The 23,703-nt window shown below is 31.8% G+C and overlaps 1 long non-coding RNA gene across 1 annotated transcript; it reads right to left on the bottom strand.

Annotated features, from left to right (window-relative positions):
- Window positions 1-933: 933 nt before the first annotated feature.
- Window positions 934-1,397, bottom strand: LOC142236679 (uncharacterized). The gene is made up of 2 exons (XR_012722153.1): window positions 1,161-1,397; window positions 934-1,080 (listed from the first exon to the last, which is right to left on the bottom strand). It is a non-coding gene; the product is annotated as an uncharacterized LOC142236679 (long non-coding RNA).
- Window positions 1,398-23,703: the final 22,306 nt, after the last annotated feature.

Genomic DNA, 23,703 nt, shown 5'->3' with positions numbered 1-23,703 from the left:
CACCCTCAAAAAATTAAAAAATCCACCCAAAACCTAAAAAAATTGAAATTTTTATATATGAAAAACTTCTTTTGTCCATATCTCCTTAAATATGCGTCCTAGAGCGAAAAGGACTTTAATTCGTGATCACCCTCAAAAAATTTAAAAATCCACCCAAAACCTAAAAAAATTTAAATTTTTATATGAAAAACTTCTTTTGCCTAGAGCGAAATGGACTTTAATTCGTGACTACCCTCAAAAAATTGAAAAATCCACCCAAAACCTAAAAAAAATGAAATTTTTATATGAAAAACTTCTTTTGCCCATTTCTCCTAAACTAAGCGTCCTAGAGCGAAAAGGACTTTAATTCGTGACCACCCCCAAAAAATTGAAAAATCCACCCAAAACCTAAAAAAATTGAAATTTTTATATGAAAAACTTCTTTTGCCCATATCTCCTTAAATATGCGTCCTAGAGCGAAAAGGACTTTAATTCGTGACCACCCTAAAAAAATTTAAAAATCCACCCAAAACCTAAAAAAATTGAAATTTTTATATGAAAAACTTCTTTTGCCCATATCTCCTTAAATATGCGTCCTAGAGCGAAAAGGACTTTAATTCATGACCACTAGATAGGGTCGCGAAAAAAAGTTCATGCAGTCACCCCCCAGTTTTGTAGCATATTTGAAGACAATTTCAGAACACTAAAACTTTTTTTTTTTCGTGCACCCTACGACCCCCCGAAATGCAATTTACTGTACTGTGTCGTCATTTGAAGTCCGATCGAAAAGAAACGCATATCGTTGTTCATGGTTGATCAGGGGCTATATTTCGTGCATTGGTCATTTTTGACTCCGACGTCAAATTTGATTTTTAATTTTTTTATTTCGCTTCGTATACCCCTATGATGCCCATTTCTTATAACCATTATAAAGATCTTATCAAAATATGAAACTTTTGCTTTGGAAGTATTTAATTATATTCATAAACAAAAATGTTACAGAGATTTTAAAAAGTCAATAGGTCACCCTACACCATCAAATAGCTTTTGCTGTGTTGTCATGATATCCGATCGAAACCACATGCACATCGTTATTCACATCTACGAAATTAATTTGAAAGGTATTTAATATACACAAACTGTTTATCTGTAAATTTCTAACCGTATCATTGTATACATACTCGTTGTGTGCACTACGACATTTTCTGCGTTATGCAAAGTTCTTGTGTTTTTGCTTGAACAACTTGAGAGCCTACTGTTTTAAAATCTAACAATCAATCTAACAATAAAAGTAAGTGGTAACGGAATTGTGGAAAATTACGAAGATCGTTATGCTGCTTACACATTGGTTAAATTTCTGCCTTTCAACATCTGACTACGCCGTATTTTTTTTTGCGTTTTCTTGTCATCTTCACAATGGTGAGCAATGTTGTCACATGAGTAAATACTTTAAACAAGAAAATATTAGATAAAAAATTGAAATTTTTATATGAAAAACTTCTTTTGCCCATATCTCCTAAACTAAGCTTCCTAGAGCGAAAAGGACTTTAATTCATGACCACCCTCAAAAAATTTAAAAATCCACCCAAAACCTAAAAAAACCTAAACCTAAAGGACTTTAATTCGTGACCACCCCCAAAAAATTGAAAAATCCACCTAAAACCTAAAATAAATTAAGATTTTTATATGAAAAACTTCTGTTGCCCATATCTCCTAAACTAAGCGTCCTAGAGCGAAAAGGACTTTAATTCGTGTCCACCCTCAAAAAATTGAAAAATCCACCCAAAACCTAAAAAAATTGAAATTTTTATATGAAAAACTTCTTTTGCCCATATCTCCTTAAATATGCGCCCTAGAGCGAAAAGGACTTTAATTCGTGACCACCCTCAAAAAATTAAAAAATCCACCCAAAACCCAAAAAAAAAAAATTTAAATTTTTATATAAAAAACTTCTTTTGCCCATATCTCCTTAAATATGCGCCCTAGAGCGAAAAGGACTTTAATTCGTGACCACCCTCAAAAAATTAAAAAATCCACCCAAAACCTAAAAAAATTTAAATTTTAATATATGAAAAACTTCTCTTGTCCATATCTCCTTAAATATGCGTCCTAGAGCGAAAAGGACTTTAATTCGTGACCACCCCCAAAAAATTGAAAAATCCACCCAAAACCTAAAAAAATTGAAATTTTTATATGAAAAACTTCTTTTGCCCATATCTCCTAAACTAAGCGTCCTAGAGCGAAAGGGACTTTAATTCGTGACCACCCCCAAAAAATTGAAAAATCCACCCAAAACCTAAAAAAATTGAAATTTTTATATGAAAAACTTCTTTTGCCCATATCTCCTAAACTAAGCGTCCTAGAGCGAAAAGGACTTTAATTCGTGACCACCCTCAAAAAATTGAAAAATCCACCCAAAACCTAAAAAAATTGAAATTTTTATATGAAAAACTTCTTTGTCCATATCTCCTTAAATATGCGCCCTAGAGCGAAAAGGACTTTAATTCGTGACCACCCTCAAAAAATTAAAAAATCCACCCAAAACCCAAAAAAAATTTAAATTTTTATATGAAAAACTTCTTTTGCCCATATCTCCTTAAATATGCGCCCTAGAGCGAAAAGGACTTTAATTCGTGACCACCCTCAAAAAATTAAAAAATCCACCCAAAACCTTAAAAAATTGAAATTTTAATATATGAAAGACTTCTTTTGTCCATATCTCCTTAAATATGCGTCCTAGAGCGAAAAGGACTTTAATTCGTGACCACCCCCAAAAAAATGAAAAATCCACCCACAACCTAAAAAAATTTAAATTTTTATATGAAAAACTTCTTTTGCCCATATCTCCTAAACTAAGCGTCCTAGAGCGAAAAGGACTTTAATTCGTGACCACCCCCAAAAAATTGAAAAATCCACCCAAAACCTAAAAAAATTGAAATTTTTATATGAAAAACTTCTTTTGCCCATATCTCCTAAACTAAGCGTCCTAGAGCGAAAAGGACTTTAATTCGTGACCACCCTCAAAAAATTGAAAAATCCACCCAAAACCTAAAAAAATTGAAATTTTTATATGAAAAACTTCTTTTGTCCATATCTCCTTAAATATGCGCCCTAGAGCGAAAAGGACTTTAATTCGTGACCACCCTCAAAAAATTAAAAAATCCACCCAAAACCCAAAAAAAATTTAAATTTTTATATGAAAAACTTCTTTTGCCCATATCTCCTTAAATATGCGCCCTAGAGCGAAAAGGACTTTAATTCGTGACCACCCTCAAAAAATTAAAAAATCCACCCAAAACCTAAAAAAATTGAAATTTTAATATATGAAAGACTTCTTTTGTCCATATCTCCTTAAATATGCGTCCTAGAGCGAAAAGGACTTTAATTCGTGACCACCCCCAAAAAATTGAAAAATCCACCCACAACCTAAAAAAATTGAAATTTTTATATGAAAAACTTCTTTTGCCCATATCTCCTAAACTAAGCGTCCTAGAGCGAAAAGGACTTTAATTCGTGACCACCCCCAAAAAATTGAAAAATCCACCCAAAACCTAAAAAAATTGAAATTTTTATATGAAAAACTTCTTTTGCCCATATCTCCTAAACTAAGCGTCCTAGAGCGAAAAGGACTTTAATTCGTGACCACCCTCAACAAATTAAAAAATCCACCCAGAACCTAAAAAAATTGAAATTTTAATATATGAAAGACTTCTTTTGTCCATATCTCCTTAAATATGCGTCCTAGAGCGAAAAGGACTTTAATTCGTGACCACCCTCAAAAAATTAAAAAATCCACCCAAAACCTAAAAAAATTGAAATGTTTATATATGAAAAACTTCTTTTGTCCATATCTCCTTAAATATGCGTCCTAGAGCGAAAAGGACTTTAATTCGTGACCACCCTCAAAAAATTGAAAAATCCACCCAAAACCTAAAAAAATTGAAATTTTTATATGAAAAACTTCTTTTGCCCATATCTCCTTAAATATGCGTCCTAGAGCGAAAAGGACTTTAATTCGTGACCACCCCCAAAAAATTGAAAAATCCACCCAAAACCTAAAAAAAATTGAAATTTTTATATAAAAAACTTCTTTTGCCCATATCTCCTTAAATATGCGTCCTAGAGCGAAAAGGACTTTAATTCGTGACCACCCTCAAAAAATTGAAAAATCCACCCAAAACCTAAAAAAATTTAAATTTTTATATGAAAAACTTCTTTTGCCCATATCTCCTAAACTAAGCGTCCTAGAGCGAAAAGGACTTTAATTCGTGACCACCCTCAAAAAATTGAAAAATCCACCCAAAACCTAAAAAAATTGAAATTTTTATATGAAAACCTTCTTTTGCCCATATCTCCTAAACTAAGCGACCTAGAGCGAAAAGAACTTTAATTCGTGACCACCCTCAAAAAATTGAAAAATCCACCCAAAACCTAAAAAAATTGAAATTTTTATATGAAAAACTTCTTTTGCCCATATCTCCTTAAATATGCGTCCTAGAGCGAAAAGGACTTTAATTCGTGACCACCCTCAAAAAATTGAAAAATCCACCCAAAACCTAAAAAAATTTAAATTTTTATATGAAAAACTTCTTTTGCCCATATCTCCTAAACTAAGCGTCCTAGAGCGAAAAGGACTTTAATTCATGACCACCCTCAAAAAATTGAAAAATCCACCCAAAACCTAAAAAAATTTAAATTTTTATATGAAAAACTTCTTTTGCCCATATCTCCTTAAATATGCGTCCTAGAGCGAAAAGGACTTTAATTCGTGACCACCCTCAAAAAATTGAAAAATCCACCCAAAACCTAAAAAAATTGAAATTTTTATATGAAAAACTTCTTTTGTCCATATCTCCTTAAATATGCGTCCTAGAGCGAAAAGGACTTTAATTCGTGACCACCCTCAAAAAATTGAAAAATCCACCCAAAACCTAAAAAAATTGAAATTTTTATATGAAAAACTTCTTTTGCCCAAATCTCCTTAAATATGCGTCCTAGAGCGAAAAGGACTTTAATTCGTGACCACCCTCAAAAAATTAAAAAATCCACCCAAAACCTAAAAAAAATTGAAATTTTTATATGAAAAACTTCTTTTGCCCATATCTCCTTAAATATGCGTCCTAGAGCGAAAAGGACTTTAATTCGTGACCACCCTCAAAAAATTGAAAAATCCACCCAAAACCTAAAAAAATTGAAATTTTTATATGAAAAACTTCTTTTGCCCATATCTCCTTAAATATGCGCCCTAGAGCGAAAAGGACTTTAATTCGTGACCACCCTCAAAAAATTGAAAAATCCACCCAAAACCTAAAAAAATTGAAATTTTTATATGAAAAACTTTATTTGCCAATATCTCCTTAAATATTCGTCCTAGAGCGAAAAGGACTTTAATTCATGACCACCCTCAAAAAATTAAAAAATCCACCCAGAACCTAAAAAAATTGAAATTTTAATATATGAAAGACTTCTTTTGTCCATATCTCCTTAAATATGCGTCCTAGAGCGAAAAGGACTTTAATTCGTGACCACCCTCAAAAAATTAAAAAATCCACCCAAAACCTAAAAAAATTGAAATGTTTATATATGAAAAACTTCTTTTGTCCATATCTCCTTAAATATGCGTCCTAGAGCGAAAAGGACTTTAATTCGTGACCACCCTCAAAAAATTGAAAAATCCACCCAAAACCTAAAAAAATTGAAATTTTTATATGAAAAACTTCTTTTGCCCATATCTCCTTAAATATGCGTCCTAGAGCGAAAAGGACTTTAATTCGTGACCACCCTCAAAAAATTGAAAAATCCACCCAAAACCTAAAAAAAATTGAAATTTTTATATGAAAAACTTCTTTTGCCCATATCTCCTTAAATATGCGTCCTAGAGCGAAAAGGACTTTAATTCGTGACCACCCCCAAAAAATTGAAAAATCCACCCAAAACCTAAAAAAATTTAAATTTTTATATGAAAAACTTCTTTTGCCCATATCTCCTTAAATATGCGTCCTAGAGCGAAAGGGACTTTAATTCGTGACCACCCCCAAAAATTTGAAAAATCCACCAAAAACCTAAAAAAATTTAAATTTTTATATGAAAAACTTCTTTTGCCCATATCTCCTAAACTAAGCGTCCTAGAGCGAAAAGGACTTTAATTCGTGACCACCCCCAAAAAATTGAAAAATCCACCCAAAACCTAAAAAAATTTAAATTTTTATATGAAAAACTTCTTTTGTCCATATCTCCTAAACTAAGCGTCCTAGAGCGAAAAGGACTTTAATTCATGACCACCCTCAAAAAATTGAAAAATCCACCCAAAACCTAAAAAAATTTAAATTTTTATATGAAAAACTTCTTTTGCCCATATCTCCTTAAATATGCGTCCTAGAGCGAAAAGGACTTTAATTCGTGACCACCCCCAAAAAATTGAAAAATCCACCCAAAACCTAAAAAAAATTGAAATTTTTATATAAAAAACTTCTTTTGCCCATATCTCCTTAAATATGCGTCCTAGAGCGAAAAGGACTTTAATTCGTGACCACCCTCAAAAAATTGAAAAATCCACCCAAAACCTAAAAATATTGAAATTTTTATATGAAAAACTTCTTTTGCCCATATCTCCTAAACTAAGCGTCCTAGAGCGAAAAGGACTTTAATTCGTGACCACCCTCAAAAAATTGAAAAATCCACCCAAAACCTAAAAAAATTGAAATTTTTATATGAAAAACTTCTTTTGCCCATATCTCCTAAACTAAGCGACCTAGAGCGAAAAGAACTTTAATTCGTGACCACCCTCAAAAAATTGAAAAATCCACCCAAAACCTAAAAAATTTGAAATTTTTATATGAAAAACTTCTTTTGCCCATATCTCCTTAAATATGCGTCCTAGAGCGAAAAGGACTTTAATTCGTGACCACCCTCAAAAAATTGAAAAATCCACCCAAAACCTAAAAAAATTTAAATTTTTATATGAAAAACTTCTTTTGCCCATATCTCCTAAACTAAGCGTCCTAGAGCGAAAAGGACTTTAATTCATGACCACCCTCAAAAAATTGAAAAATCCACCCAAAACCTAAAAAAATTTAAATTTTTATATGAAAAACTTCTTTTGCCCATATCTCCTTAAATATGCGTCCTAGAGCGAAAAGGACTTTAATTCGTGACCACCCTCAAAAAATTGAAAAATCCACCCAAAACCTAAAAAAATTGAAATTTTTATATGAAAAACTTCTTTTTTCCATATCTCCTTAAATATGCGTCCTAGAGCGAAAAGGACTTTAATTCGTGACCACCCTCAAAAAATTGAAAAATCCACCCAAAACCTAAAAAAATTGAAATTTTTATATGAAAAACTTCTTTTGCCCAAATCTCCTTAAATATGCGTCCTAGAGCGAAAAGGACTTTAATTCGTGACCACCCTCAAAAAATTAAAAAATCCACCCAAAACCTAAAAAAAATTGAAATTTTTATATGAAAAACTTCTTTTGCCCATATCTCCTTAAATATGCGTCCTAGAGCGAAAAGGACTTTAATTCGTGACCACCCTCAAAAAATTGAAAAATCCACCCAAAACCTAAAAAAATTGAAATTTTTATATGAAAAACTTCTTTTGCCCATATCTCCTTAAATATGCGTCCTAGAGCGAAAAGGACTTTAATTCATGACCACCCTCAAAAAATTGAAAAATCCACCCAAAACCTAAAAAAATTGAAATTTTTATATGAAAAACTTTATTTGCCAATATCTCCTTAAATATTCGTCCTAGAGCGAAAAGGACTTTAATTCATGACCACCCTCAAAAAATTGAAAAATCCACCCAAAACCTAAAAAAATTTAAATTTTTATATGAAAAACTTCTTTTGTCCATATCTCCTTAAATATGCATCCTAGAGCGAAAAGGACTTTAATTCGTGACCACCCTCAAAAAATTGAAAAATCCACCCAAAACCTAAAAAAATTGAAATTTTTATATGAAAAACTTCTTTTGTCCATATCTCCTTAAATATGCGTCCTACAGCGAAAAGGACTTTAATTCGTGACCACCCCCAAAAAATTGAAAAATCCACCCAAAACCTAAAAAAATTGAAATTTTTATATGAAAAACTTCTAAAAAATTGAAATTTTTATATGAAAAACTTCTTTTGCCCATATCTCCTTAAATATGCGTCCTAGAGCGAAAAGGACTTTAATTCGTGACCACCCTCAAAAAATTGAAAAATCCACCCAAAACCTAAAAAAATTGAAATTTTTATATGAAAAACTTCTTTTGCCCATATCTCCTAAACTAAGCGTCCAAGAGCGAAAAGGACTTTAATTCGTGACCACCCTCAAAAAATTGAAAAATCCACCCAAAACCTAAAAAAATGAAATTTTTATATGAAAAACTTCTTTTGCCCATATCTCCTTAAATATGCGTCCTAGAGCGAAAAGGACTTTAATTCGTGACCACCCTCAAAAAATTTAAAAATCCACCCAAAACCTAAAAAAAATTGAAATTTTTATATGAAAAACTTCTTTTGCCCATATCTCCTTAAATATGCGTCCTAGAGCGAAAAGGACTTTAATTCGTGACCACCCTCAAAAAATTGAAAAATCCACCCAAAACCTAAAAAAATTGAAATTTTTATATGAAAACTTATTTTGCCCATATCTCCTAAACTAAGCGTCCTAGAGCGAAAAGGACTTTAATTCATGACCACCCTCAAAAAATTGAAAAATCCACCCAAAACCTAAAAAAATTTAAATTTTTATATGAAAAACTTCTTTTGCCCATATCTCCTAAACTAAGCGTAATAGAGCGAAAAGGACTTTAATTCATGACCACCCTCAAAAAATTGAAAAATCCACATAAATCCTAAAAAAATTTAAACTTTTATATGAAAAACTTCTTTTGCCCATATCTCCTTAAATATGCGTCCTAGAGCGAAAAGGACTTTAATTCGTGACCACTCCCAAAAAATTGAAAAATCCACCCAAAACCTAAAAAAAATTTAAATTTTTATATGAAAAACTTTTTTTGCCCATATCTCCTTAAATATGCGTCCTAGAGCAAAAAGGACTTTAATTCGTGACCACCCTCAAAAAATTGAAAAATCCACCCAAAATCTAAAAAAATTGAAATTTTTATATGAAAACCTTCTTTTGCCCATATCTCCTAAACTAAGCGTCCTAGAGCGAAAAGAACTTTAATTCGTGACCACCCTCAAAAAATTGAAAAATCCACCCAAAACCTAAAACAATTGAAATTTTTATATGAAAAACTTCTTTTGCCCATATCTCCTTAAATATGCGCCCTAGAGCGAAAAGGACTTTAATTCGTGACCACCCTCAAAAAATTGAAAAATCCACCCAAAACCTAAAAAAATTGAAATTTTTATATGAAAAACTTTATTTACCCATATCTCCTTAAATATGCGTCCTAGAGCGAAAAGGACTTTAATTCATGACCACCCTCAAAAAATTGAAAAATCCACCCAAAACCTAAAAAAATTTAAATTTTTATATGAAAAACTTCTTTTGCCCATATCTCCTTAAATATGCGCCCTAGAGCGAAAAGGACTTCAATTCGTGACCACCCGTAAAAAATTTAAAAATCCACCCAAAACCTAAAAAAATTGAAATTTTTATATGAAAAACTTCTTTTGTCCATATCTCCTTAAATATGCGTCCTAGAGCGAAAAGGACTTTAATTCGTGACCACCCTCAAAAAATTGAAAAATCCACCCAAAACCTAAAAAAATTGAAATTTTTATATGAAAAACTTCTTTTGTCCATATCTCCTTAAATATGCGTCATAGAGCGAAAAGGACTTTAATTCGTGACCACCCTCAAAAAATTGAAAAATCCACCCAAAACCTAAAAAAATTTAAATTTTTATATGAAAAACTTCTTTTGCCCATATCTCCTTAAATATGCGCCCTAGACCGAAAAGGACTTTAATTCATGACCACCCTCAAAAAATTGAAAAATCCACCCAAAACCTAAAAAAATTGAAATTTTTATATGAAAAACTTCTTTTGCCCATATCTCCTAAACTAAGCGTCCTAGAGCGAAAAGGACTTTAATTCATGACCACCCTCAAAAAATTGAAAAATCCACCCAAAACCTAAAAAAATTGAAATTTTTATATGAAAACTTCTTTTGCCCATATCTCCTAAACTAAGCGTCCTAGAGCGAAAAGGACTTTAATTCGTGACCACCCTCAAAAAATTGAAAAATCCACCCAAAACCTAAAAAATTGAAATTTTTATATGAAAAACTTCTTTTGCCCATATCTCCTTAAATATGCGTCCTAGAGCGAAAAGGACTTTAATTCATGACCACCCTCAAAAAATTGAAAAATCCACCCAAAACCTAAAAAAATTTAAATTTTTATATGAAAAACTTCTTTTGCCCATATCTCCTAAACTAAGCGTCCTAGAGCGAAAAGGACTTTAATTCATGACCACCCTCAAAAAATTGAATAATCCACCCAAAACCTAAAAAAATTTAAATTTTTATATGAAAAACTTCTTTTGCCCATATCTCCTTAAATCTGCGTCCTAGAGCGAAAAGGACTTTAATTCGTGACCACCCTCAAAAAATTGAAAAACCCACCCAAACCTAAAAAAATTAAAATTTTTATATGAAAAACTTCTGTTTCCCATATCTCCTAAACTAAGCGTCCTAGAGCGAAAAGGACTTTAATTCGTGACCACCCCCCAAAAATTGAAAAATCCACCCAAAACCTAAAAAAATTGAAATTTTTATATGAAAAACTTCTTTTGCCCATATCTCCTTAAATATGCGTTCTAGAGCGAAAAGGACTTTAATTCGTGACCACCCCCAAAAAATTGATTTTTCAAAAAATTGAAAAATCCACCCAAAACCTAAAAAAATTGAAATTTTTATATGAAAAACTTTATTTAAAAACTTTATTTTAAAACTTTTTTTGCCCATATCTCCTTAAATATGCGTCCTAGAGCAAAAAGGACTTTAATTCGTGACCACCCTCAAAAAATTGAAAAATCCACCCAAAACCTAAAAAAATTGAAATTTTTATATGAAAACCTTCTTTTGCCCATATCTCCTAAACTAAGCGTCCTAGAGCGAAAAGAACTTTAATTCGTGACCACCCTCAAAAAATTGAAAAATCCACCCAAAACCTAAAACAATTGAAATTTTTATATGAAAAACTTCTTTTGCCCATATCTCCTTAAATATGCGCCCTAGAGCGAAAAGGACTTTAATTCGTGACCACCCTCAAAAAATTGAAAAATCCACCCAAAACCTAAAAAAATTGAAATTTTTATATGAAAAACTTTATGTACCCATATCTCCTTAAATATGCGTCCTAGAGCGAAAAGGACTTTAATTCATGACCACCCTCAAAAAATTGAAAAATCCACCCAAAACCTAAAAAAATTGAAATTTTTATATGAAAAACTTCTTTTGCCCATATCTCCTTAAATATGCGTCCTAGAGCGAAAAGAACCTTAATTCGTGACCACCCTCAAAAAGTTGAAAAATCCACCCAAAACCTAAAAAAATTGAAATTTTTATATGAAAAACTTCTTTTGCCCATATCTCCTTAAATATGCGCCCTAGAGCGAAAAGGACTTTAATTCGTGACCACCCTCAAAAAATTGAAAAATCCACCCAAAACCTAAAAAAATTGAAATTTTTATATGAAAAACTTCTTTTGTCCATATCTCCTTAAATATGCGTCCTAGAGCGAAAAGGACTTTAATTCGTGACCACCCTCAAAAAATTGAAAAATCCACCCAAAACCTAAAAAAATTTAAATTTTTATACGAAAAACTTCTTTTGTCCATATCTCCTTAAATATGCGTCCTAGAGCGAAAAGGACTTTAATTCGTGACCACCCTCAAAAAATTGAAAAATCCACCCAAAACCTAAAAAAATTGAAATTTTTATATGAAAACCTTCTTTTGCCCATATCTCCTAAACTAAGCGTCCTAGAGCGAAAAGGACTTTAATTCGTGACCACCCTCAAAAAATTGAAAAATCCACCCAAAACCTAAAAAATTGAAATTTTTATATGAAAAACTTCTTTTGCCCATATCTCCTTAAATATGCGTCCTAGAGCGAAAAGGACTTTAATTCATGACCACCCTCAACAAATTGAAAAATCCACCCAAAACCTAAAAAAATTTAAATTTTTATATGAGCAACTTCTTTTGCCCATATCTCCTAAACTAAGCGTCCTAGAGCGAAAAGGACTTTAATTCATGACCACCCTCAAAAAATTGAATAATCCACCCAAAACCTAAAAAAATTTAAATTTTTATATGAAAAACTTCTTTTGCCCATATCTCCTTAAATCTGCGTCCTAGAGCGAAAAGGACTTTAATTCGTGACCACCCTCAAAAAATTGAAAAACCCACCCAAACCTAAAAAAATTAAAATTTTTATATGAAAAACTTCTGTTGCCCATATCTCCTAAACTAAGCGTCCTAGAGCGAAAAGGACTTTAATTCGTGACCACCCCCAAAAAATCGAAAAATCCACCCAAAACCTAAAAAAATTGAAATTTTTATATGAAAAACTTCTTTTGCCCATATCTCCTTAAATATGCGTCCTAGAGCGAAAAGGACTTTAATTCGTGACCACCCCCAAAAAATTGAAAAATCCACCCAAAACCTAAAAAAATTGAAATTTTTATATGAAAAACTTCTTTTGCCCATATCTCCTTAAATATGCGTCCTAGAGCGAAAAGGACTTTAATTCGTGACCACCCTCAAAAAATTGAAAAATCCACCCAAAACCTAAAAAATTTAAATTTTTATATGAAAAACTTCTTTTGCCCATATCTCCTTAAATATGCGTCCTAGAGCGAAAAGGACTTTAATTCGTGACCACCCTCAAAAAATTGAAAAATCCACCCAAAACCTACAAAAATTGAAATTTTTATATGAAAAACTTCTTTTGCCCATATCTCCTAAACTAAGCGTCCAAGAGCGAAAAGGACTTTAATTCGTGACCACCCTCAAAAAATTGAAAAATCCACCCAAAACCTAAAAAAATTGAAATTTTTATATGAAAAACTTTATTTACCCATATCTCCTTAAATATGCGTCCTAGAGCGAAAAGGACTTTAATTCATGACCACCCTCAAAAAATTGAAAAATCCACCCAAAACCTAAAAAAATTGAAATTTTTATATGAAAAACTTCTTTTGCCCATATCTCCTTAAATATGCGCCCTAGAGCGAAAAGGACTTTAATTCGTGACCACACTCAAAAAATTGAAAAATCCACCCAAAACCTAAAAAAATTGAAATTTTTATATGAAAAACTTCTTTTGTCCATATCTCCTTAAATATGCGTCCTAGAGCGAAAAGGACTTTAATTCGTGACCACCCTCAAAAAATTGAAAAATCCACCCAAAACCTAAAAAAATTGAAATTTTTATATGAAAAACTTCTTTTGTCCATATCTCCTTAAATATGCGTCCTAGAGCGAAAAGGACTTTAATTCGTGACCACCCTCAAAAAATTGAAAAATCCACCCAAAACCTAAAAAAATTTAAATTTTTATATGAAAAACTTCTTTTGCCCATATCTCCTTAAATATGCGCCCTAGACCGAAAAGGACTTTAATTCATGACCACCCTCAAAAAATTGAAAAATCCACCCAAAACCTAAAAAAATTGAAATTTTTATATGAAAAACTTCTTTTGCCCATATCTCCTAAACTAAGCGTCCTAGAGCGAAAAGGACTTTAATTCATGACCACCCTCAAAAAATTGAAAAATCCACCCAAAACCTAAAAAAATTGAAATTTTTATATGAAAACTTCTTTTGCCCATATCTCCTAAACTAAGCGTCCTAGAGCGAAAAGGACTTTAATTCGTGACCACCCTCAAAAAATTGAAAAATCCACCCAAAACCTAAAAAAATTGAAATTTTTATATGAAAAACTTCTTTTGCCCATATCTCCTTAAATATGCGTCCTAGAGCGAAAAGGACTTTAATTCATGACCACCCTCAAAAAATTGAAAAATCCACCCAAAACCTAAAAAAATTTAAATTTTTATATGAAAAACTTCTTTTGCCCATATCTCCTAAACTAAGCGTCCTAGAGCGAAAAGGACTTTAATTCATGACCACCCTCAAAAAATTGAATAATCCACCCAAAACCTAAAAAAATTTAAATTTTTATATGAAAAACTTCTTTTGCCCATATCTCCTTAAATCTGCGTCCTAGAGCGAAAAGGACTTTAATTCGTGACCACCCTCAAAAAATTGAAAAACCCACCCAAACCTAAAAAAATTAAAATTTTTATATGAAAAACTTCTGTTGCCCATATCTCCTTAAATATGCGCCCTAGAGCGAAAAGGATTTTAATTCGTGACCACCCCCAAAAAATTGAAAAATCCACCCAAAACCTAAAAAAATTGAAATTTTTATATGAAAAACTTCTTTTGCCCATATCTCCTAAACTAAGCGTCCTAGAGCGAAAAGGACTTTAATTCGTGACCACCCTCAAAAAATTGAAAAATCCACCCAAAACCTAAAAAATTGAAATTTTTATATGAAAAACTTCTTTTGCCCATATCTCCTTAAATATGCGTCCTAGAGCGAAAAGGACTTTAATTCATGACCACCCTCAAAAAATTGAAAAATCCACCCAAAACCTAAAAAAATTTAAATTTTTATATGAAAAACTTCTTTTGCCCATATCTCCTAAACTAAGCGTCCTAGAGCGAAAAGGACTTTAATTCATGACCACCCTCAAAAAATTGAATAATCCACCCAAAACCTAAAAAAATTTAAATTTTTATATGAAAAACTTCTTTTGCCCATATCTCCTTAAATCTGCGTCCTAGAGCGAAAAGGACTTTAATTCGTGACCACCCTCAAAAAATTGAAAAACCCACCCAAACCTAAAAAAATTAAAATTTTTATATGAAAAACTTCTGTTTCCCATATCTCCTAAACTAAGCGTCCTAGAGCGAAAAGGACTTTAATTCGTGACCACCCCCAAAAAATTGAAAAATCCACCCAAAACCTAAAAAAATTGAAATTTTTATATGAAAAACTTCTTTTGCCCATATCTCCTTAAATATGCGTCCTAGAGCGAAAAGGACTTTAATTCGTGACCACCCCCAAAAAATTGATTTTTCAAAAAATTGAAAAATCCACCCAAAACCTAAAAAAATTTAAATTTTTATATGAAAAACTTTATTTTAAAACTTTTTTTGCCCATATCTCCTTAAATATGCGTCCTAGAGCAAAAAGGACTTTAATTCGTGACCACCCTCAAAAAATTGAAAAATCCACCCAAAACCTAAAAAAATTGAAATTTTTATATGAAAACCTTCCTTTGCCCATATCTCCTAAACTAAGCGTCCTAGAGCGAAAAGAACTTTAATTCGTGACCACCCTCAAAAAATTGAAAAATCCACCCAAAACCTAAAACAATTGAAATTTTTATATGAAAAACTTCTTTTGCCCATATCTCCTTAAATATGCGCCCTAGAGCGAAAAGGACTTTAATTCGTGACCACCCTCAAAAAATTGAAAAATCCACCCAAAACCTAAAAAAATTGAAATTTTTATATGAAAAACTTTATTTACCCATATCTCCTTAAATATGCGTCCTAGAGCGAAAAGGACTTTAATTCATGACCACCCTCAAAAAATTGAAAAATCCACGCAAAACCTAAAAAAATTGAAATTTTTATATGAAAAACTTCTTTTGCCCATATCTCCTTAAATATGCGTCCTAGAGCGAAAAGAACCTTAATTCGTGACCACCCTCAAAAAGTTGAAAAATCCACCCAAAACCTAAAAAAATTGAAATTTTTATATGAAAAACTTCTTTTGCCCATATCTCCTTAAATATGCGCCCTAGAGCGAAAAGGACTTTAATTCGTGACCACCCTCAAAAAATTGAAAAATCCACCCAAAACCTAAAAAAATTGAAATTTTTATATGAAAAACTTCTTTTGTCCATATCTCCTTAAATATGCGTCCTAGAGCGAAAAGGACTTTAATTCGTGACCACCCTCAAAAAATTGAAAAATCCACCCAAAACCTAAAAAAATTGAAATTTTTATATGAAAAACTTCTTTTGTCCATATCTCCTTAAATATGCGTCCTAGAGCGAAAAGGACTTTAATTCGTGACCACCCTCAAAAAATTGAAAAATCCACCCAAAACCTAAAAAAATTTAAATTTTTATATGAAAAACTTCTTTTGCCCATATCTCCTTAAATATGCGCCCTAGACCGAAAAGGACTTTAATTCATGACCACCCTCAAAAAATTGAAAAATCCACCCAAAACCTAAAAAAATTGAAATTTTTATATGAAAAACTTCTTTTGCCCATATCTCCTAAACTAAGCGTCCTAGAGCGAAAAGGACTTTAATTCATGACCACCCTCAAAAAATTGAAAAATCCACCCAAAACCTAAAAAAATTGAAATTTTTATATGAAAACTTCTTTTGCCCATATCTCCTAAACTAAGCGTCCTAGAGCGAAAAGGACTTTAATTCGTGACCACCCTCAAAAAATTGAAAAATCCACCCAAAACCTAAAAAATTGAAATTTTTATATGAAAAACTTCTTTTGCCCATATCTCCTTAAATATGCGTCCTAGAGCGAAAAGGACTTTAATTCATGACCACCCTCAACAAATTGAAAAATCCACCCAAAACCTAAAAAAATTTAAATTTTTATATGAAAAACTTCTTTTGCCCATATCTCCTTAAATCTGCGTCCTAGAGCGAAAAGGACTTTAATTCGTGACCACCCTCAAAAAATTGAAAAACCCACCCAAACCTAAAAAAATTAAAATTTTTATATGAAAAACTTCTGTTGCCCATATCTCCTAAACTAAGCGTCCTAGAGCGAAAAGGACTTTAATTCGTGACCACCCCCAAAAAATTGAAAAATCCACCCAAAACCTAAAAAAATTGAAATTTTTATATGAAAAACATCTTTTGCCCATATCTCCTTAAATATGCGTCCTAGAGCGAAAAGGACTTTAATTCGTGACCACCCCCAAAAAATTGTAAAATCCACCCAAAACCTAAAAAAATTGAAATTTTTATATGAAAAACTTCTTTTGCCCATATCTCCTTAAATATGCGTCCTAGAGCGAAAAGGACTTTAATTCGTGACCACCCTCAAAAAATTGAAAAATCCACCCAAAACCTAAAAAATTTAAATTTTTATATGAAAAACTTCTTTTGCCCATATCTCCTTAAATATGCGTCCTAGAGCGAAAAGCACTTTAATTCGTGACCACCCTCAAAAAATTGAAAAATCCACCCAAAACCTACAACAATTGAAATTTTTATATGAAAAACTTCTTTTGCCCATATCTCCTAAACTAAGCGTCCAAGAGCGAAAAGGACTTTAATTCGTGTCCACCCTCAAAAAATTGAAAAATCCACCCAAAACCTAAAAAAATTGAAATTTTTATATGAAAAACTTTATTTACCCATATCTCCTTAAATATGCGTCCTAGAGCGAAAAGGACTTTAATTCATGACCACCCTCAAAAAATTGAAAAATCCACCCAAAACCTAATAAAATTGAAATTTTTATATGAAAAACTTCTTTTGCCCATATCTCCTTAAATATGCGCCCTAGAGCGAAAAGGACTTTAATTCGTGACCACCCTCAAAAAATTGAAAAATCCACCCAAAACCTAAAAAAATTGAAATTTTTATATGAAAAACTTCTTTTGTCCATATCTCCTTAAATATGCGTCCTAGAGCGAAAAAGGACTTTAATTCGTGACCACCCTCAAAAAATTGAAAAATCCACCCAAAACCTAAAAAAATTGAAATTTTTATATGAAAAACTTCTTTTGTCCATATCTCCTTAAATATGCGTCCTAGAGCGAAAAGGACTTTAATTCGTGACCACCCTCAAAAAATTGAAAAATCCACCCAAAACCTAAAAAAATTTAAATTTTTATATGAAAAACTTCTTTTGCCCATATCTCCTTAAATATGCGCCCTAGACCGAAAAGGACTTTAATTCATGACCACCCTCAAAAAATTGAAAAATCCACCCAAAACCTAAAAAAATTGAAATTTTTATATGAAAAACTTCTTTTGCCCATATCTCCTAAACTAAGCGTCCTAGAGCGAAAAGGACTTTAATTCATGACCACCCTCAAAAAATTGAAAAATCCACCCAAAACCTAAAAAAATTGAAATTTTTATATGAAAACTTCTTTTGCCCATATCTCCTAAACTAAGCGTCCTAGAGCGAAAAGGACTTTAATTCGTGACAACCCTCAAAAAATTGAAAAATCCACCCAAAACCTAAAAAAATTGAAATTTTTATATGAAAAACTTCTTTTGCCCATATCTCCTTAAATATGCGTCCTATAGCGAAAAGGACTTTAATTCATGACCACCCTCAAAAAATTGAAAAATCCACCCAAAACCTAAAAAAATTTAAATTTTTATATGAAAAACTTCTTTTGCCCATATCTCCTAAACTAAGCGTCCTAGAGCGAAAAGGACTTTAATTCATGACCACCCTCAAAAAATTGAATAATCCACCCAAAACCTAAAAAAATTGAAATTTTTATATGAAAAACTTCTTTTGCCCATATCTCCTAAACTAAGCGTCCTAGAGCGAAAAGGACTTTAATTCATGACCACCCTCAAAAAATTGAAAAATCCACCCAAAACCTAAAAAAATTGAAATTTTTATATGAAAACTTCTTTTGCCCATATCTCCTAAACTAAGCGTCCTAGAGCGAAAAGGACTTTAATTCGTGACCACCCTCAAAAAATTGAAAAATCCACCCAAAACCTAAAAAAATTGAAATTTTTATATGAAAAACTTCTTTTGCCCATATCTCCTTAAATATGCGTCCTATAGCGAAAAGGACTTTAATTCATGACCACCCTCAAAAAATTGAAAAATCCACCCAAAACCTAAAAAAATTTAAATTTTTATATGAAAAACTTCTTTTGCCCATATCTCCTTAAATATGCGTCCTAGAGCGAAAAGGACTTTAATTCGTGACCACCCTCAAAAAATTGAAAAATCCACCCAAAACCTAAAAAATTTAAATTTTTATATGAAAAACTTCTTTTGCCCATATCTCCTTAAATATGCGTCCTAGAGCGAAAAGGACTTTAATTCGTGACCACCCTCAAAAAATTGAAAAATCCACCCAAAACCTACAAAAATTGAAATTTTTATATGAAAAACTTCTTTTGCCCATATCTCCTAAACTAAGCGTCCAAGAGCGAAAAGGACTTTAATTCGTGACCACCCTCAAAAAATTGAAAAATCCACCTAAAAAAATTGAAATTTTTATATGAAAAACTTCTTTTGCCCATATCTCCTTAAATATGCGTCCTAGAGCGAAAAGGACTTTAATTCGTGACCACCCTCAAAAAATTAAAAAATCCACCCAAAACCTAACAAAAATTGAAATTTTTATATGAAAAACTTCTTTTACCCATATCTCCTTAAATATGCGTCCTAGAGCGAAAAGGACTTTAATTCGTGACCACCCTCAAAAAATTGAAAAATCCACCCAAAACCTAAAAAAATTGAAATTTTTATATGAAAAACTTATTTTGCCCATATCTCCTAAACTAAGCGTCCTAGAGCGAAAAGGACTTTAATTCATGACCACCCTCAAAAAATTGAAAAATCCACCCAAAACCTAAAAAAAATTAAATTTTTATATGAAAAACTTCTTTTGCCCATATCTCCTTAAATATGCGTCCTAGAGCGAAAAGGACTTTAATTCGTGACCACCCCCAAAAAATTGAAAAATCCACCCAAAACCTAACAAAATTGAATTTTTTATATGAAAAACTTCTTTTGTCCATATCTCCTTAAATATGCGTCCTAGAGCGAAAAGGACTTTAATTCGTGACCACCCTCAAAAAATTGAAAAATCCACCCAAAACCTAAAAAAATTAAAATTTTTATATGAAAAACTCATATCTCCTAAACTAAGCGTCCTAGAGCGAAAAGGACCTTAATTCGTGACCACCCCCAAAAAATTGAAAAATCCACCCAAAACCTAAAAAAATTGAAATTTTTACATGAAAAACTTCTTTTGCCCATATCTCCTTAAATATGCGTCCTAGAGCGAAAAGGACTTTAATTCATGACCACCCCCAAAAAATTGAAAAATCCACCCAAAACCTAAAAAAATTGAAATTTTTATATGAAAAACTTCTTTTGCCCATATCTCCTAAAATATGCGTCCTAGAGCGAAAAGGTCTTTAATTCGTGACCACCTTCAAAAAATTGAAAAATCCACCCAAAACCTAAAAAAATTGAAATTTTTATATATGAAAAACTTCTTTTGTCCATATCTCCTTAAATATGCGTCCTAGAGCGAAAAGTACTTTAATTCGTGACCACCCTCAAAAAATTGAAAAATCCACCCAAAACCTAAAAAAATTGAAATTTTTATATGAAAAACTTCTTTTGCCCATATCTCCTTAAATATGCGTCCTAGAGCGAAAAGGACTTTAATTCGTGACCACCCCCAAAAAATTGAAAAATCCACCTAAAACCTAAAAAAATTGAAATTTTTATATGAAAAACTTCTTTTGCCCATATCTCCTAAACTAAGCGTCCTATTGCGAAAAGGACTTTAATTCGTGACCACCCTCAAAAAATTGAAAAATCCACCCAAAACCTAAAAAAATTGAAATTTTATATGAAAAACTTCTTTTGCCCATATCTCCTTAAATATGCGTCCTAGAGCGAAAAGGACTTTAATTCGTGACCACCCCCAAAAAATTGAAAAATCCACCCAAAACCTAAAAAAATTGAAATTTGTATATGAAAAACTTCTTTTGCCCATATCTCCTTAAATATGCGTCCTAGAGCGAAAAGGACTTTAATTCGTGACCACCCCCAAAAAATTTAAAAATCCAACTAATACCTAAAAAAATTGAAATTTTTATATGAAAAACTTCTTTTGCCCATATCTCCTAAACTAAGCGTCCTAGAGCGAAAAGGACTTTAATTCGTGCCCACCCCCAAAAAATTGAAAAATGCACCCAAAACCTAAAAAAATTTAAATTTTTATATGAAAAACTTCTTTTGCCCATATCTCCTAAACTAAGCGTCCTAGAGCGAAAAGGACTTTAATTCGTGACCACCCTCAAAAAATTGAAAAATCCACCCAAATCCTAAAAAAATTGAAATTTTTATATGAAAAACTTCTTTTGCCCATATCTCCTTAAATATGCGCCCTAGAGCGAAAAGGACTTTAATTCGTGACCACCCTCAAAAAATTAAAAAATCCACCAAAAACCTAAAAAAAAATGAAATTTTTATATGAAAAACTTCTTTTGCCCATATCTCCTAAACTAAGCGTCCTAGAGCGAAAAGGACTTTAATTCGTGACCACCCTCAAAAAATTGAAAAATCCACCCAAAACCTAAAAAAAATTAAATTTTTATATGAAAAACTTCTTTTGCCCATATCTCCTAAACTAAGCGTCCTAGAGCGAAAAGGACTTTAATTCGTGACCACCCTCAAAAAATTGAAAAATCCACCCAAAACCTAAAAAAATTTAAATTTTTATATGAAAAACTTCTTTTGCCCATATCTCCTAAGCTAAGCGTCCTAGAGCGAAAAGGACTTTAATTCGTGACCACCCTCAAAAAATTGAAAAATACACCCAAAACCTAAAAAAATTGAAATTTTTATATGAAAAACTTCTTTTGCCCATATCTCTTTAAATATGCGTCCTAGAGCGAAAAGGACGTTAATTCGTGACCACCCCCAAAAAATTGAAAATCCACCCAAAACCTAAAAAAATTTAAATTTTTATATGAAAAACTTCTTTTGCCCATATCTCCTAAACTAAGCGTCCTAGAGCGAAAAGGACTTTAATTCGTGACCACCCTCAAAAAATTGAAAAATCCACCAAAAACCTAAAAAAAATGAAATTTTTATATGAAAAACTTCTTTTGCCCATATCTCCTTAAATATGCGTCCTAGAGCGAAAAGGACTTTAATTCATGACCACCCTCAAAAAATTGAAAAATCCACCCAAAACCTAAAAAAATTTAAATTTTTATATGAAAAACTTCTTTTGCCCAATCTCCTAAACTAAGCGTCCTAGAGCGAAAAGGACTTTAATTCGTGACCACCCTCAAAAAATTGAAAAATCCACCCAAAACCTAAAAAAATTGAAATTTTTATATGAAAAACTTCTTTTGCCCATATCTCCTTAAATATGCGTCCTAGAGCGAAAAGGACTTTAATTCATGACCACCCTCAAAAAATTGAAAAATCCACCCAAAACCTAAAAAAATTTAAATTTTTATATGAAAAACTTCTTTTGCCCATATCTCCTAAACTAAGCGTCCTAGAGCGAAAAGGACTTTAATTCATGACCACCCTCAAAAAATTGAAAAATCCACCCAAAACCTAAAAAAATTGAAATTTTTATATGAAAAACTTCTTTTGCCCATATCTCCTTAAATATTCGCCCTAGAGCGAAAAGGACTTTAATTCGTGACCACCCTCAAAAAATTGAAAAATCCACCCAAAACCTAAAAAAATTGATATTTTTATATGAAAAACTTCTTTTGCCCATATCTCCTTAAATATGCGTCCTAGAGCGAAAAGGACTTTAATTCGTGACCACCCTCAAAAAATTGAAAAATCCACCCAAAACCTAAAAAAATTTAAATTTTTATATGAAAAACTTCTTTTGTCCATATCTCCTTAAATATGCGTCCTAGAGCGAAAAGGACTTTAATTCGTGACCACCCTCAAAAAATTGAAAAATCCACCCAAAATCTAAAAAAATTGAAATTTTTATATGAAAAACTTCTTTTGTCCATATCTCCTTAAATATGCGTCCTAGAGCGAAAAGGACTTTAATTCGTGACCACCCTCAAAAAATTGAAAAACCCACCCAAAACCTAAAAAAATTGAAATTTTTATATGAAAAACTTCTTTTGCCCATATCTCCTTAAATATGCGCCCTAGACCGAAAAGGACTTTAACTCATGACCACCCTCAAAAAATTGAAAAATCCACCCAAAACCTAAAAAAATTGAAATTTTTATATGAAAAACTTCTTTTGCCCATATCTCCTAAACTAAGCGTCCTAGAGCGAAAAGAACTTTAATTCATGACCACCCTCAAAAAATTGAAAAATCCACCCAAAACCTAAAAAAATTGAAATTTTTATATGAAAAACTTCTTTTGCCCATATCTCCTAAACTAAGCGTCCTAGAGCGAAAAGGACTTTAATTCGTGACCACCCTCAAAAAATTGAAAAATCCACCCAAAACCTAAAAAAATTGAAATTTTTATATGAAAAACTTCTTTTGCCCATATCTCCTTAAATATGCGTCCTAGAGCGAAAAGGACTTTAATTCGTGACCACCCTCAAAAAATTAAAAAATCCACCCAAAACCTAAAAAAATTTAAATTTTTATATGAAAAACTTCTTTTGCCCATATCTCCTTAAATATGCGTCCTAGAGCGAAAAGGACTTTAATTCGTGACCACCCTCAAAAAATTGAAAAATCCACCCAAAACCTAAAAAAATTTAAATTTTTATATGAAAAACTTCTTTTGCCCATATCTCCTTAAATATGCGCCCTAGAGCGAAAAGGACTTTAATTCGTGACCACCCTCAAAAAATTGAAAAATCCACCCAAAACCTAAAAAAATTGAAATTTTTATATGAAAAACTTCTTTTGTCCATATCTCCTTAAATATGCGTCCTAGAGCGAAAAGGACTTTAATTCG

This window comes from Haematobia irritans, chromosome 4, assembly GCF_050003625.1.
Source record: "Haematobia irritans isolate KBUSLIRL chromosome 4, ASM5000362v1, whole genome shotgun sequence".
NCBI classification, from domain to species: Eukaryota; Metazoa; Arthropoda; class Insecta; order Diptera; family Muscidae; genus Haematobia; species Haematobia irritans.
Note: the sequence above shows the minus strand (reverse complement) of the source record. Positions and strands in the feature narration are given on the sequence as shown.